General features: G+C 34.2%; 1 protein-coding gene across 3 annotated transcripts in view; it reads left to right on the top strand.

Moving 5' to 3' along the window:
- LOC126878061 (phospholipid-transporting ATPase ID) overlaps positions 1-19,069 on the top strand; it is a 73,286-nt gene that overhangs the window by 7,021 nt on the left and 47,196 nt on the right. The window contains exon 2 of one of the 3 annotated variants that reach the window (XM_050640468.1): positions 626-752. The exons of the other annotated variants lie outside the window; for them this stretch is intronic. The gene's annotated coding sequence lies outside the window, so the exon portion shown is untranslated. The remainder of the gene's footprint in view (positions 1-625; positions 753-19,069) is intronic. 3 annotated transcript variants of the gene reach the window in all.

The following is a 19,069-nucleotide window of genomic DNA, read 5'->3' as shown; positions in this document are numbered from 1 at the left end:
AGTGGTATAATAATATAACATGCGGATGGCTACCCCCAGTGGGATACCATCCTCGAATTTGATTGATTTATTTCTTTAGTGTGGTGAGTGTTTGTATGTTAGGTTATGTCCTTTGTGAGATCTGTTGGGTGTTTCCTTTGACGAATATGATCGTGACATTCGTGTATCATTGCAGTGCCAATGAAATTCCAAAATGTTTTCTATAACATACACAGTATGGACGTAGAAGCTTTCTATGGCAAATGTTGAAATACTTTCGTGACCCAGTGTATACTAGTTTCATGAATGAACAAAGGTTTTTAGCGAACGTTTAAATTGTGAATACTTGTTACCAAGATATCTGGAAGACTTGTCTTTTTGCTAACAAATGTGAATTGTGTTCTTTCAAGGAATTCTTATTATTCTGTAAATTATGTATTGTCACGAACGTTTCGCGTTGAAATGAAGGAAGATCAGTCGAAGTTAGTCGTTTCTCGGTACTACGTGTTAACGAATAATTTTTACACGAAATTCTATTTTTATATTACAAATTTTACATAAGAACCCGATAGATATTTTGATAAAAGTATCTTTTCTTTCTTTAAAATTCATAATTTTTAATTCGTACAATGTTCTCCGATTTAAGGTGAGATTAGAGTGAAAAATGCACGGCCAGCCAAAGTTTTGGATGGACGTGACGAATGTGTTCGCGGAATGTAGTTTGCCTGGATTGAATGAAAGACAGTCAGTGGCAGGAAGATATGCAAATTGAGGTAAGGGAACTTGTCATTACCTTCTCTAAAAGTTTCTATGCGTAACACGTATGTAGGTATTCGTGATGGAATATTTCGAGGCAAAACAACTCACCTACGAGATTATTTAACGCGGAACATACGTAAAACGATATTTGTTTGATAACTAAATAACAGGAAATTAATATGATATTTGAAACTTATTACAGGGATATATATTTCGTTAATATTCTCGCTTAATTTATGTTCATATAGAAATTCCATAGTATTTACTTCGTATCGATAGTAATTCCACATCGGTATTTATACAAGATTAACGAGCCATTAAGCTTTGCTAAAGATTAACAATTACGGCAAACTGCGGAGGAATTGATCAATCGCGATATAATTCCTATGGAGAACCAGTAATTCAGGTTTAAAATGATATTGCTGTGATTACGCGACAATCTGCGTTGCGAAATCATTTACTGCTAGTGACTTTTCTAATCGAGATCGTCTTTGAGTTAGAATAGTTTTTAGTAATAGCTATATGGAAACATCACGCGTGTGACCTATCCATCAATCACTGAAGGGAATTTCTCGTTGATATTGTCGCGTTTTTATTTTCTACGCGCAAATAGACAAAATTACGATCTCGTGATCCATACGAATAGTTCAGGAGTAAATGTACATTTTAAGTAATTAGTAGGCAATGTTTGGTGTTGAATCGAAGGAGAAAGTGCTACACCATGACCCCGCCTAATGAAACCGGGTTGTGGCTATTTTTCAACTCTCTTATCGAATGTACGAAACAGAAAAAGATGGGAGTAGGAAGGAAAATAGATTAAAAGCGTCGATGTAACGAGTGTGAAGTCATTGGTAATTGGAATGCAGATAAGCTGGTAGTTTATCCGCATATTTGTACATATAATCAGGCTGATTACACGTGATTTATTCTTTCGCCGGATGTTTAACTTTTTTGACAGTATACACTGTACTTGAACACGTAATGAACCGAAAAATAAACACTTTGATTTTAACGCAGTAATATCTCGTTATATTCAATACGATTAAATCTGTTCACAAAACATTTGGAATATTTACATAAATAATATTAAACTAAAGACAATGAATCTTTCGTTCGTCGTGACATATTATTAGACATATTGTTATTATACAGGGTGGTTGGTAACCGGTGGTACAAGCGGAAAGGGGGTGATTCTACGCGAAAAAAGAAGTCGAAAATATAGAATAACAATTTTTCGTTTGAGGCTTTGTTTTCGAGAAAATCGACTTTGAATTTTCGCTCGGTACGCGTGCGGTACGTTATAACGGATCTCACTGTAGATCGTTGTCTCGATGGAAAAATTAAAAAAAAAAAAAAAAAGAAATTTTTATTCTATATTTTCGACTTCTTTTTTCGCGTAGAATCACCAGTTACCAACCACCCTGTATATTACTATATGTTATATAGTGATACGCACATTATATATTATATTTAATTGTATATCGTTAGCAATTATTTTCAGTAAATCGATATTCATTTATTCTATTATTAATAAATATTCAGAGATAATTTATAGTGTTTTATACAATACTGCCTTTTGAAGTCACTATAAAAGTTTCTGCACAACTTTTTCAATTATTGTATTAACGAGGTATCGTTGACTGGCGTAGGTTTATTCAGTTTCTTATGATTAACTGACGACCAGCCTTGACCATCGTCAAAAGGCCAACCAAAGAAGAAACGTTATGTCCCTCACAGTTAACTCCCTACATTTTTCATTCGGCCACCGATGCATATTGGCATGAAATGTTAACTTATATTTTCACCTTGAAATGTTTTACATAGCCTAATAATTACCGTTGTTTCCATATTAAATCAAGCACTCGGCTTCCCATTGTATACCGATTTGTTACATAATGGTTAATTACGCAACCAGCATATTTCAATTTTTGACAGGTTACCATTATGCGCTGTAAAAGAGTAATTACTCTTTGTTATTTAAATGGCTCTATTTCATTGCGAGACACTTGACATATTCTTCTTTGTGTATAGTTAAGTATGAGAAACTTGATATCGATACACGAGATTCTTGTTCATTAGAATTTTATCGAAGGTGTATTTTTCCAAAATCTAATATCTTTTCGAAGAAACTTGCAAACAATCGAAGGAACAAGAACAACTAATCCATTCGATCGATATACTTTCCTATAAGCCTGTGTTACAATGTAACCATCTGACCTATAAACCATAACTTCCAACCTACGAGGAATCTTATACTTCATATGCCGCTGAACTTGTTAAGAACAATTACCTACACGCACACAGTTTTAGCGATGGAAATGTTACATTAATCACCTTCAAATAGAAGTCAAGTACTGAAGTCAAATATATGGCTTTCTTCAATACTTTTACGAAGCCGTATCAAGAAACACCAAACGCGAATTGTGCTTTATGAATTTGTCGCGATTTTTATTTTTATGATACGATATGGTAGTTGTATCTTTCACCGATAGTTTAATCGAATTAAACATTATTTGCGGCAAAAAGAAATTTCGAAATCGTTTTTCGAATTTTTATATTCTCATCTTGCATTCATTTCAATAAAAGACGCTTGTAATAAAAAGAATCTTTGATATAAAATTAAATCGTGAAATCATCGACGACGGTTCTTTTACACTACGTAACCAAGAACATTTCGTAGTCCTTTTTTATGATGGAAGAGCACGTACAAAGATATAGAAAAATATCATTTTATTTGCCATAATCGTTTGCCAAACTATTTACTAAAATTATCCCGATGAATGCTTTTTCTACATTTTTTTTGCGTCTTTCTTTTCTTTTATAAAAAACGATGCAGCTATCTCGATTATATAATATTTTCCTCAAGCGTAAGAAATTCTTTATCGACAGAAAATCCTACAAATTATCTAAATGTAGCTGGAAAATGACTGAAAGAGCGTGATGTGATTAATTTTTATGTAGCGAACCAACTGAATGATCGTATTTCATCTGCTGATCTAATGAATATTTAAGTTTAAATAAAACGTTTCGTAACAGATGTACAAAGGGCAAAACAAGAGTCATTTCTTGAGCAAATACGACGATCTGATTGGATGTGGTACGCGACGATAACGTTTGAGAAATAGCAGGAACAAGACGCAATTGACAATATGATTTCCATTTGACACGATCGAATTGCTTGCGAGTAGTTTCCTCGGCCGTGAGAATCATAGGACGAAATGGAGGAAGAGAGAAACACGTTTTATGGTTTAAAGTTTATGCAATTTTAATAGGGTACCGATAGATACCGATCCGTTGAAACATTTAATGTCCGCTGTTCATCGGAATCGGAACTTTACAGGTGCGACGCAATCATGACATAAAGCAAGGTTGAATAGAATAACGAGACATTGTGACGTCCATTTGGACGGCATATAGGACGAGCATAAACGCCTACAAGGACGTTCGTAAAACAAAAATATGAAAATTACCAGTGATCCTATGATTCGACGATTTTCATATGTAACTTTGTTACGAGTTCGATTTTCCATGTAATTTTTTCTTCGTCTATAAATAATTTATTATCAAAGCGTTGAATCATCAATCGGTTTGGCATAGACGATCGCAATGCTTCGGGTTACATCTAAATACTAATATTCAGCTATGTTACGAAATGAATTCTCTACGTGAGTTATACGTCGAGTCAAATGTCCTAAACACGACAGTATTTGTTGAATTTTAATCGACTGGTATGGTTGAGTCATATGTTATAAGCAATATAGTTTGAATTAGATGTATTTTCGTGTTAAGTGACCTTGGACTATTTAACTGTATAAAATACAAATTTTCTATCGTGATTAAATAGTGAAAATAATTAAATTGTTCTATAATAACAAATGACGCAAGGATACTCCTGTCGAGTGTTAGATTATAATTCTTGATAAAGAAAATATTTTTCACTTTTTCATTCTCTTATCTGTTTTTGTTTTGTTTTTTTTTTCTTCACAACCATACGAAGAATTCGCGAAACTCAAATATATATTTACCATTTGAATTTCTTCTTACAGTCGAAACAATAGACGTTTCCGAGAAACGTTTTTGGTAAAATGAAATCAATTTATTTGATACAGTTGTTTGTTCGGTTACGCGTATTGTGTGCGCTCTGTAACTAAGTGAAACGTTAGGTATCGCCATTTGTAAACCTTCGAGATAGTGTAACGAGAATTGATTCGAGGGAACAAGTTGACAGTGTTTAATTCTCGCCTCTCTCGTTGCATCTCGTCAAATCGGTTGAACGTCCGACCCTCTTGTTGCCCTCTGAAACGCGGCAAACCAGACACGTTTCGCGCCTTTCTGTAAAATGTTTAAAAATAATGACAGAGGAGCCAGGAAATAAAAGCTCAAAATTACTTGAATTCCACGAATATTCCCGGAGTTTTCCAGATATTTGTCCCGTTGCCATTATTTTGCATATTTGCCATTTGGTATTCGATGCTTTTTTTCCTATGATTTATTTGTAAAATTTTTGAATAGAAGAGATAAATATAAAGATGAAGATAGATGGTCACGATACGTTATAACTAAGTATAAGAAAATTACAGAAAGCAACAATGAATAAAGTATCTCTCTTATTAAATCATGTTTAATGCTTTGAAGATAAAAATACTTCCTTCTCTTGTAATATCAACTTCCTACGCCTCTTTCTGCCCTTTCGAACATTCTCACACTCGAACTACTCCTGAAATGTCATAATTTTAAACACCAAAATCACAGAGCTGGTATAAATAGCTTCCACGGAATATCGTCGTATCATTAACGCCATGACGAAACATTTAAAATCGTAATCGACAGAGAAATAAGTGGAAGAAGGTCAAGATAAAATGACGATTTTAAAAAAGGAAAGGAGAGGGGAAAAAGGAAGAACGGGTTTGCGGTTTGACGTAAAACTTGCTGATCTACATCACTCGCAGGCCTGCAAGGAAGTGGCGCGATACTATTATTCTTCTCGGGTTATTTTTACGCTTTCGGATCCAGGAAAATGTATACCTAGCGAGGATCGATCAGGTTCACTTCCTCCTTTTCCATTAACCTACCAACGCCTCCGTGAAAATCGACAGGGAAAACAACGATGTTTAACCGTGCCACGTTCTATGGAACGACAGATTTAAATCCATTAAATTACAAAACACGTCTATCGATAAACTGTTTATGATAATGAGGATCAATGCAAAAGTTATTAGTAATGACCGGTTCTCTCTGTCGTATGTTCGTTCCTTTCTCTTTCTTTTTCCATTTTTCTCTAACGTAGCACACTTGCAACGCAGCACACTGCTCCGCGTTCCTCATAATTTGTTTACAGAAAACCAACTGACATCGTTCGCCCGACTAATTAATTAATGAACTATATTTGCCATGATTTACGTGAGATAGCTGCTCTCGAATACAGATAGAGCATTGCATAATCGCGCGGCTATGTCGTTTCTACGACACTATTTCCTCACGTTATCCCGTTACTTTTCGGTGCTTGCGTACTAACGATCAGAAGCCATGAGCTAGATTATATCACTGTAACTCGTGTATCAAACGTGTGTTGTTTCGAATCGTACGTGAGTAGCGATAAGACGTCGATAATCGAGACTTTGATTCACAGTTGCATATATAGGTAAACGTATGTATACCCGAGAGAATACATCCGGTTGTTATTTATGCACTTCGGTATTCTGTATGGCTGCTGTGATACCGAAATGCAAGATGTGAATGATTTACTGTCTTCAACTTTTGCAAACAGACTTTTCTCTTGAAAATGGATATAATAAACTGCGTATATTTGTGCAGTTGCGGGAGATTTAAAAACGCAGAAATACGCAGAATGAATATAGTGTTGGGAAATTTCAACTAGGTGGTAGGTAGGTCAGTCAGGTTGCAATTGATCGGTTGATATTGCGAACCGTGAACGCTATTAACGCTCAAGGTGCAGGTAGATTTAAAGATGCAGAGTAATGTTATGTTTAGTTGATTTATTTGCACTGTTGTATTACAAGAAGAATATGATTGTGTAGCGAAGATTGTTTGAAGATTGATTTAAGATCCCTGAAGAAGCCTCGCCTTTTCCTTCTCACCATGGTTTTATGGGGTGGGAATCTATTCCTTCCATTCTTCTCCGGTGTTGCTGAATGATAAACTAGATATTTACTTTAAATCACTTAGGGTGTTAGCCTCTTGATGAGATCCGCATCGTAAAGTTTACAACTTGGGAGGAGGAACTTCGGGCTTTTTCAAAAAGGGCAGATGTGCTGTTCAAGTCATGAACTAAGGGTCACCCAAAATCCCAAACATATAGTATGTAAGATTTTGAAAGTAGAGGCTACAATATTTATGGATTTGTTTAATCCGGATGTCGTTGCTCTGATAGATACGTGTAAAATTGAATTCTAAATATTTTTAAGTGGATAATTGTTCGTTCTTTATGTTTAAATGTAATCTATATATATGGTAAATACATCTGATTGTATTTTATATTGTTAGTACAAATGTATAGATTTTAGTACAATTAAAGACCTTTTATATATATTTATATAGTCCTTTTGCAAAAGTAAGCGCTGCAGCGAAGATTTCAAGTTACTGTATCTCCTATACTTACATTTTATATTTTTATTTACTTATATTTTTTATTGCGATTTCCGCGCAATTAATTCTATTCAGAAGAATATCAGATTGCATAAATATTTACAGTTCAGTAATGATATAGCAGTACTAGCAGTGAAACAGTAGATGTGAAAATAGATGGGTTAAATGGAATATTGGTGTTAGTGGATGCTATTAAGGAAATTCATTCCTTGTGTTATTGTTATAATAGTTACTACTAATAGTTATTAAATAGTTACTAAACAGCCTGAATATGCTCAGTTCAAAACAATATTTCATACGCACCAATTCAATATGTAATTTTTAATGCTCGTATGTTTACTCGAAATTATATTCGTGTGAACAGTGGGCATTGAACAGCTGTATTTATAGAAAGTAACAGCTAAGATAATCGTATTTATATTATAGATATTATTAAACACAGATTAGTAGTCGGTGATTACAGAAAGTATAATAGACAGATATAAATCATGCTTCAACCGAAACCGATTGAAGTTACCAATTAGCTCTCTTTAAAGCACTAAGACGTTACATAAGATCGATCTACTGATTTCTTGCTAGATAAGAAATAAAATTCCTCCTGTAAGTACCCACGTAGGCATGTTGTCCGACCAGTAACCTTCTGCAGAAGGTTGATTGAACATATTTCCGTTGCTCTATCCTTATTGGACATTTGGTAAAGTTTATATAAATATGTATCTATTTAACTGATAAATTAATGTACTTAAAGCGATAAATTTTAAAGGTTGATAAAAATGGAGCAAATACAGATTTTTGTACAGATTTCTTACTTCCACGAAAAATAAAATTGGACCAAACGACGCTTCTTTTTTTTTTCTTTTTTTTTTCTTTTTTTTTTTTTTTCTTTTTTTTTTTTTTTTTCCATCTCATTCTCAATAATTTTTATTACATCAAAGATTATTTAATTAAATTACATCAAGATAAAAAACATATTCTACATACAAATATTCTTCAACCATCGGTAATAACAAGAGTAAATAATCAACAGGAGGCTAAATTACGTTTGAAACTAAGTTGAACATGTAGGATAACATTTTTTTATAAGATACTTTATTTTCGAGAAAAATACATTTGAAAATGTATCACACGTACGCGTGTTCACACCGGACCAGTTTGTTAACGTACTTAAACGTTATTTCTTTACAAATGAGGCCTTCGACAGAAAAACATTAGTTTATATTTTTTATTTATTTCCGTATGTATAATAAACTCCTGCTGCTTGTTTTAGCATATCCGATCTATACTTAGCCAAATTAAAGTCTGTTTGACAAATTTTCAAACTCGACGAAGCGAAAAAATTTGATTCTATATTTTCATTATTCTGTATTGGGATATTATTTCACTACTTAACATAATATTCGTGTTTGTTCGATTTTTATTTCGAACAGGAATTACTATTGCGATGTATGTGAAATATGCCTGGATTGCATTGTATCGTTTCGATGAATGCTGACAAAGTGAATAAAGGTAAGCAGACCCAAGTTGCTTCGCATTCTGATATTAACAAGATATTTCATTAGAACTTTCTTATCTGGCAAATGTATTCGTAGAAAGGAAGAAACCCGATAAATAAAAGAAATCGCTGATTTGTTATCAACGCGTAGATGTAGAGTTTCTAATAAAGCAATTTGTCGTCGCTTTTATTCCATAATAATACGGTTATCGAACATATTTACGCTCTTTACATTTACACTTTGACGACCATTAAAGTTTACTGGCTGCCCTTCCCGGCATCTACATTTTGTTAAATATTAACGCGTACGCTGCAGCTGAAAAACGAAACTTTGTTACAGCATTGAAAGATCTGCTATTGCTGCGTGCTCGTAGAACGCAGTCGTAATATCTATACGGATTATGAATTTTGAATGATGGTAATTATAATTAGACTGCAGATTTCTATGCAAATTCATATTTTTGCATAAAAATATAGAAACTCTGTAGCTGAAGCTCAAAATTGTTTTGCCTTTCGAATATCGTAGGAATACCATTATACTTTGGATATTTTATATACTTTCTCGTATCATGTGCATTCGAGCACTAATTCCGCACTTCTTAATTTTCTATGCTTAAATGCGTAAAAATCTTATAAACCGCCCATAAAAAGGAACTTCATTTTGGATACGTATTTTTCCTGCGAAATTGATTGGAAATGTGGAAATTAATTATTTATATCAAGTATAACGATTTATATCAAGTGCAAATTAATTTTATCACAATATAGTAAATTATAAAGCGGTGAAAACAATTATTTCAAATAACGTTCAAATTATTTCAAATAAAAAATACTCAGTTTGAGAATTTTATCTTAGTTACGTCTACATTTGATGAAAAATGAATTATAAACTTACGATTGTATGATTACAAATTTGATTCGACTCGAATGCAGATTATCTTGATATATTCTGATAAATTGAATATAAATTAACGTTATGCGGTTATGTTATCATTATCGCCTGGTTGGAATACATTATGTCGCATATTTCGTGTCGATTGAAAGTAAGAATAGCCTTTCTAGCTGGCTGGAAATATCGATCAATTAAGAGAGAACGTTGCCTACAATTTTATGACACGTAGACGTGTATGGAACGACTTCTAAATATTTAATTTGTAAATAACATTATGTACGTTAATTTTGATAACACGTGTGATATATTGTCTCTGAATGACTTTAACATCTTCAGCAGTGTACTAAATTTAAATTCGTTCTCGCAATTCAAAGTTCCTTAGAATTGTGTACGATCCAAAGTTATACGTTTCGCATTAACTAAATTTTTTCCTGATAGATTAATTATAAGAGAGTTTGTTTCATATCTTTGTGCTCATCTTGTAAACGTTTTCCTATCTATTAAAAGTTTCATTGAAATTCGTTAATGAATTTTTTATTGTAGTAAATTATAATATACTTATTAACGAAATTTATTTGGTGCTCTTATATGAAGAGCTTTTCATTACTTTTCACTGAAGAGCTTCTTACTACTCAAATGGTTAAAAATACTATTATCGAGTAGCAACATTTTCGCGACGAGATGATAACCGTTAAAAATGTCTATCAGAGGTATTATGTACATTTGTTTCGCATCGTCATATGCTGTTGCACTTATAAAATCGTTGAATATACAATACTTTTAGGAATTCTTATCGTTCTATTCTCCTTTCGGGGTCGACTTATCTTATCGGTAAGCGTCGTACTTTCAACGATTCTTCGTAAATATCACAGAGAATCTCTACCTGACGAAAAATACGCTCTATTGTTTACGTATAAAATTGGATGACTTCGATCGTGAACAGATTTTATCTGATTACGTAAATTCAGTTCTTCTTATGTAATTAATTGGTAACGTAATAATAATTAAATCATTCGACAATCGGCAATTAAACATTCTCGGACGTTTGATAAACAACCATAAGTTGCACATACTCCGTAATTTGAAAAATGACGCGTATCTATTGTTTCTGGGTAAGTTGGAGGGATTATGTATCGTTCCGATATCACGTAACGCTCCATTTTCACATTCTTAGCGTAACATTCCTTAATTTAGACACATACATTTAACTGTCGAGCAATTATTGTATCACTATTATGCATTGCAGTAGAGTCGTACTAATTATACTATTTCATACTGATTTCATATAACGATCTTTTGCAGACACTGTTATACGATAGAACTTAATATTATTTAGTAAAACTTTACGTATTTTACAAGTTATCAGTAGCGTGTACTAATACATTTTTTTACAAAACAGTAAAAAAATTTGGTAATAAGGTAAATGGAACTTTCCACGTAACACATATTTTACAAACTGCAAGTCATCGTTGCAAGTCAGCAATAAAGTAATAAACCTTCAATATTTACTCGCTGTTTAATGTTAGCTACGTTTGGATTGATAATTACTAAAAAAACTTATATTTGTTTATCGTAAGTCTTTCTTCATAAAGCTTTTCATTTGTAAAAGAGAAGATTTACAACTTGCCAATTCACCAATGTTATTAATTGGTAAATTACTATGTAAAATAGCTTTACTTTTTTACCTTTTAATCGAAATTATGCCATGTAGACTGTTATGAAACGGCGGCTAAATATTTTATGATAAAGAAGGACAAGGATAGCACAAAGAAACTAATGAAGCTTCGGTGTTTTCACTGTTTAAGTTAACAAAGAAGAAGATTATATTTTCTTCGTTTAATGACCGTATAACATGCTGACCAATGGCCATCGTGCGCGCGACACTGCTTTTATTTTACAATCTGATGTTGGCGAATCGAATAAAACCTTATGACATCATGTTGATTTTCTTATCAGTCTCTTGCGGTATCCTGTAACAGATTGCAGTGGGAAAATCCTGAGTGGGAGTTCTACGCCGCTATATTTACACTAGAATATGATATCGCTTCCCCTCGAAATATTTCGATTCCATGAATTTCTTTCCTGATCGAACGCGATACGGATCGCTTTATTTGCGAGGCAGATTCGTCGTTAATACGAGAATTTACGGGCCCGGGAACGACAATCGCGCGATAGGTAAATGATCGGCGGAAAATAAGAGGATTTACGGTGGCGCGAGATTTAAAAGCTTTGCGTGCGTAGTCCGGTCTGTTCCCCAACGACGCCCCGCGTTCTTTAATTTCGTGCAGTAGTAAACGTCCATTCAAATCAGGCAACCATGCGCTCGTTTCGTACTTTACGCGTATCATTAATCTCTCGCGTTCGGATTGATTGAAAAAACATCTACGCGCGTCTATCCGGCGAATGCGGTTTCGCATAGAGAATAAATAACATTAACTTGCGAAGAGAAATTAATCTAAATATATTGCTTTTCTTTGTAGAATTCTATAGCATAAAACTGATTAATTGTACACTTCTCTAACGTTATAATAAATATAATGCTATAACGTTTTTATCATATAACATTATATTATGGTATACAGTAAGCTATGTGCTAGAACGAATTGGTTCTCGAATCACGTTCGTTATAGCATCTGTTCGTTGTAGCTTACATTAAAACATACATATTTAGAAGTAACTCGTTCCAGGTCCATAGTTAAGAGCAAGGTACAACGGTTTGAATAATCGTAAAACGTAATCTAAATTAAACAATAAGTGATGAAAACGATATGAAATTTATTTATTTAATGAAAATCATGAATTGACGAGGCAAATATGTTTGTCAGCCTTCTTCAACCATCGTTATCTTCCTGTAAACAAATCGCCGTGCCTTTTGACTGTGACATTCGACATTCGTTCGTCCTGAACCGCGTTAGTTTGTACTGTTATTCACGAATTTTTACGCTACTTAGTTGTCTTCTACGCGGTAAATACCCACCGAACGAGAGAAAGGGAGATTCAAACAAATTCGTGTCGTCAATCAGTGTTTACTCTTTACCATAATAATCGGCGATAGTTTGTGGCCGATATTTTTTCGCGTTTGTTATAACATTTTGATTTTACTTATAAAAATAATTCGTTGTAGCACGCTTTACTGTATATTAAAAAATGTCTCGGTGTAATTAATCAATTATCTCAGATTAACGTAGTGGAAATCGTTTAACTAAATTGGAGAGCTGAGATTAATGTGGTGGAGTAAGTTGAAAATTTGGGGATACAAGTTGATTTGTGATTTCTAATCCTTAGAAGAAATATTTGTTTAATCCGATGGTAAATCAATTTACCATATGATCCTGTGTCGTAGCGTGTTTTTTTAACTTCAAAAGATACGCTGAATTTTGTTGTAACAATAAAACAGCATCGTATGAAAAATGGCAGTGGACTGACTTACGCCACTATGATTTCCAGTTTGTCGATGTACAATAATAACTGGTGTGCGCTATTTAATAATTTGGTATTACTAATGCTCGTAATGGAAATCTTCTTTAAAAATCTGTTAATTCTATTTAGTAATTCCAGTGAGCAGAGATTTCTGGAAAACTAGGTGCATTTTTCTGCCTTTCTTATCGTCACGACGATAATCTTTTACGACTGTAGGTCTAATAGAGAAACACGGGATGAGGTCACGCTTAGATCGAATAAACAGGGGCTAAGTTAAATGGAACAGTATCTATGATTGCCTGCCGCACCCTTTTCTATCTCCGGCCCTACCCTTTTGGTCACCATAGGGGGCTGCTCCTGTTACAACGATACCCAGTTACGTCTTTGATATTGTCACTCAACGACTCAACCCTTCTCATAGTCTTGTATCGAACTAGACTCGACTTTTCAGAGAAACGATTCTCTTACTCGACGTTGACAGCACGCTCGTTTATTAAATTGAGAAATCTAGATAATTTATTTAAAAATGTTACATATATTATTTAGATTCTTGTCGATTGTTCAAGAAAGCGTATTAGATAAGTAAATCTAAATTTTAGGATTAACTGGAGAAAATACGATAAGGGAGGAATTTTCTATAAATAAAATTAATTATTTTGTTAAATTTGTAGAAATTGAATTCGTTATTAAATTAGAAATATAGCTACGTATTAGCCGGCGATAAATACATGAAGAATATTATTAGAAGGAATTCTAATTTATCCAATTAGGTCTAGAAATTAGAATTAAAATAGAGTTAAGTCATCTCAAGGAGTTTATCACTTACGTGTCTGTACTTATGCGAAAACAGTTGTAGAAACAGCCAGATAAAGACTTATAGACGAAGATATAGTCTAATTTGATGATAATTTTTTTCTCCTTTATATTCACATACTGTTTACGAGACAGGATGATCAGTAGTTTACAAACATACTTCTTAACGAGCATCTCTTGCACGTAATCTAAAAATTGACCTCTGGAGAATAATGCAGTAATCGTTAAAATCATTTCCTACTTCTACTACTCGTTATTACTAAAATAAATCTGTTACGCTAGTTCGCGGAAAATCTACTGCACGGAAGTATATTTCTCTCGATATGCCGAAAAGTTTCACAATCGTGTGAAAACATTATTCGACGATGAATTAAATCTTGAATCAAACTAATCGACTCGCAAAATTATATTATTTATTACAAGATAATAAGATATTATGCAAATACCAATCGTACACTGTAAAGTGTAAACGAACAAAATTTCTCACAGTATTTTCCGCTTTCTCCAAAATCCGATCGTAACCAGGTCTCTCCTATATCTCTGCAGTACCAAGGTTGCTATCAATAAAGCAACAAACGCGAATTGAAACGCAGCAGCTCATCGAAAACAAGCATCCAGCTGGAACCGGAACCTAGTCGTCTCTAACACCGCAAACTATCCCACTCAGGAACACAATGTCCGTTTCAATAAGGTAGCCGGTATTACCCCATAAACCGTGCAATAGCTACGTTTTAGCTATCTCGTACCAATTTCCATCACCGTCGAATACGTTCGAGCATACAGGAACGAAAGTAATCGCTGTTTACAGGCGAATAGCCGTGAATATCGGCCAGATTCGTTCGTTTCTTGATCGACGGCTTTAAAACGAGCAATCATCGTTCGACGTAACGTCGTTCGTTTAGTAGGACGTTGTTTTCGATGAGATTTCGACGAGATTAGTCAGACCGTTTGGCGTATCGTCGATCGGCTGATCCCACTCGATACCGTGCCGTTTCATCGACAATCCTCCAACAATTAGCAAGAAAATTAAGGGACAATTTACCGGTGAATCGCGTCGTTAGAGGAGCGTCCGCTTCCATTGGCTCATCGATGATTACGTTCTCTCTCACGTGCCTGGTGTCACAGAGAGACAGTGTCATTTCGCAAGGCCACGCTGTATATTACGAACGTCTAAAAGGGGTAGAGACAGGCCGTCAATTATGCACGCTTGCCCAATGGGTACGTATCTAGGCCTGCTAACGATTTTATTAACCGCTTTACGATACGGAACGTGTTATCGTGTAAAAGTGACATAAACAGAGACGCCGGAATCCCGTCAGCCGTTGATATCTTTGGAACACGTTTGCACCGTTTTTCGCAGGATGATCCAATTGCAAAGGTTCTGTGTATCGTGCACAAGTATTTGGATACTTCAAAATTATTGCGAGTACGATGACTGACGAAAGGAATAGGACAATTGGCATAGAAACTTTCGACGTGTGTGTTGTGCGCGTTATGTAAAATATTTTGAAATATTATTGGTATTACGATGTGACACGACCGCCACGATTACACGTTGATAAAATTTCGAATTGATCGGAAGTTACACGACATTTATTGCAGACATATACTTGGTAAAATATTAGAATATAACACGAATAACCATCTTAACCATATAATGAGTGTGAAAGACGATACGCAGTAGCGTAGGTAGACTGATTTAAAGAATGATGTCTAGGAGAGGATCTTGTGAGCCGATTCATTATCCCAGTGCGGAGTGTTCTGGGATTATGCAAATGTTTTCAACAGACATCATGTACAATGATTTGCGAAAACGATCGTTCCTCAGATTATAGTTATTCGTAATTACCGTTGTACTTGGCGCTACGTTTGTACTACAGGATATTACCAAGTATGCGAACTATAATTGGCGCTTTTGCAACTAGTAATTACTTCTGTTTTCTATAATTGGAAATTCGTCGAAGGATAATTGAAATTTGCAAGATGAACTTGAACGAAAATTAGTCGGATGTGATTATTATATTCAAGACTAACGTTGTCTCGTAATATGCAACAAGCTTGATCATTAATGTGCAAAATTCAAGATTGAATTTTGAGACGTTCCAGTTTAACCGACTCAAATCATCCTATCTTAATATTACGCTTTGTTTTTTTAAGTAACATCGCATATTTCCTCGTATTTTACCTAACCTTGCTGTCTTACTTTATTCCACGTTCCAAGACATACATACGTATTGCGGTAGCATTATCATATCTCCCAAGGATTTTGATCGCAAAGTAACAATTCCGAGCTTAAGCGAACAGCTCCGTCGTTGCTACGCGAAGAGACAACGCTTTCTAAAATATTAGGTTGGATCTGAACAGGTTTAGGTGTATCATGTGTTCGTTGTTTCAAATCTACTTAATTTTAAATATTTTTTTTTTTTTTTACCAAAAATGACGTGATTTAATTAAGGAAAGCGTTTGAAATCTTGGTTCGTGAAAAAAAAAGAAACAACATGAATCACTATAGATTTTGTGTTTTTCATGTAAGTTAATTTGTTTCGTGCACGAAGAACACGGTTCGATGGAAATGTGTGATTCCTTTGACCAAATTCGGCATATTTAAGCTTAATAACGAAATACGGATTAAAAAGGTTTCTTGTATCTAATATGTACAGTCGTAACGATTTTTTGAGAATTGCATTTATTTGACGTACTCGGGAAAGCAAGACTTTTACAGATTAATAATAAGTCGATATTTTTGCACTCTGGATATTTCTAAACACTTTATAATAGTCCGCGGTTGTTAATCCAAGTTCAGAAATGTATAGTTAAATTTAAAATCAATTCTGTATCAAGTATCTGATAATATGTAGCATTTACAATATCTCATTATGCTAATCAATTTCTCAATATTCAAGAATTCTAATATATGCACATATGTACATGTATGTGTTACAAAGTATTTTGGGTACTTAACATCCATGTTAAAATTTATCAAATCTCCAGGATATTTTGAATATTAAAAACCTTTACTGATATTTTAATGTCGCGAGGTATATTTCACATTTCTAACCTGACCCTGAAAAAATTTCCCCGAAATGTTTAGAATACCGATATTTTTATATGACAAAGTATCTTTTCTTATATCGATTCGATTTGAAGGAAAATTCTCCACTCGACGGCGAGACAAATTTTCAGTGTAGTTTTAAGAAAACTTGACAAAATGTACAAATTCTGCAAAAAATTCCTTTTAATCTCGAAATATTTCTCGACCTTATTTCTAACCGCTACCAGATAATCGCATTCATATACATATCACGATAGAACATTAGCTGAATATATCTGCTCCAATGAGTAATTAAATTGAAAGCGAAAACGCTTACGCACAATTGAAAGAAACAACGGGGCATTCACGATTCTCGGGGAATACGATTTCACGGAAGCGATAGAGTTAATTAATTTTCAGCCTCGGCTCATATATATGTTTCTCGACGAATTGTGCGAATAATTATCGATTGCAAAATGAAATATATTTCATCATATTCTTACGCTTCTGAAAATATTACGTATAAAAAGAGTAATGAGAAATTTAAATGAAAGAACAGAAGGAAGATAGAAATTGAAAGAGCGGAAGGTTAAGATAGAATTGCAAGCCAAGGATTTTGCGAATCTGGGCCATTTCTTAGCCGTCAGGCTGAAAATAAAGAATATTATTATCATTACGTATAAAAACAGCGTGCCAAGCAGTCGAACCCTTTCGCAAGCTTTATCATATAAATGAAATATAGTAGCAAAAGGGTTAAGTATTCTTCACATATTTTGATAAGAAATATTTACCTATAAATCTTCGGCACATAATCTTGTTTTTTATCATCAGTCTACGGCGATCTTCTTTCAATGTGATACGGACGCACGCTATATAATCGAACACTGTCTAACTGGTGATTTTTAGATTTAAATATTCTTTGGTTATTTCAAATTTTGTTGCAATCCTTTTTTAACCTCTTGTCGGATAATTCCACAAAATAGAAAAATATGATTTATACAGGCTGGTTGGTAACTGGTGGTACAAGCGGAAAGGGGGTAATTCTACGCGAAAAAAGAAGTCGAAAATATAGAATAAAAATTTTTTTTAATTTTATCTACGGTGAAATCCGTTATAACGAGACGTGATAAAGTGCACGCGTACCGAGCGAAAATTCAAAGTCGATTTTCTCGAAAACAAAGCCTCAAGCGAAAAATTTTTATTCTATATTTTCGACTTCTTTTTTCGCGTAGAATCGCCCCCTTTCCGCTTGTACCACCAGTTACCAACCACCCTGTATATTATATGTAACATGTGTACACTATTTTGCTTAAGAACGTGAAACTATTTTTTATTATTATCTGTCTCGTTTAGTATTTATCAAGTTAGCTTAAGTAAATGCAGTAATAATTGTTTTCCTGTCTTAATACATCAACGATCTGAAACGTATTATTGCTTTCTAACGTGTCCTACGATCAAAATACGATCAGCTCATTGATCTTTATACTTAAAAAGCAGAGAGAAAAGCGATGGTGTTGCAAACACTGTTTTTTTAATTCACCGTAGAATTTCTCACTATTTATATAATCTTCTTACAACAAAATGAACTTGTTCTTAATTACTTATTTCTTGAGAACTGAGTGTCGATCGCGTACCTATGTAATCAAAGTAAGCAAACGATAAAAGAAATGTAGTTGATCAGTTTCGCTACTGAGAGCCTCAAATGTTGCTCAGTTTTCCAACACTCTCTATACAATCAAGTCCGTAAAATTGGCTAAATTACCAAACAGCGTTTGACAATTATGTTCTCCGCGAGCGTATCGCGTTTCAAAGAAGATACACGAAATTTCCGCGATATTTCATCGTGTCAGAAAATTGTTTTAATAATAGCTGACGAACCGTGTCGCTTGAGAAAGAAGCCCAATAAAGTGTCATCCATATTTTCGTCGTCTGATTGAATGAAATAATTTTACGTTGACAGACGAACAGAATAGTATCGTGTCGTCGGGCGATGATGTATTATTGGGTTTGGCGTGTCCACGCCTGACGTAAGCTCAAGCGTAAAGTCAGAAGTGAGGGCCACGCCGACGATGGCACG

Source organism: Bombus huntii, chromosome 2 (assembly GCF_024542735.1).
Source record: "Bombus huntii isolate Logan2020A chromosome 2, iyBomHunt1.1, whole genome shotgun sequence".
Lineage (NCBI taxonomy): Eukaryota > Metazoa > Arthropoda > Insecta > Hymenoptera > Apidae > Bombus > Bombus huntii.
Note: the sequence above shows the minus strand (reverse complement) of the source record. Positions and strands in the feature narration are given on the sequence as shown.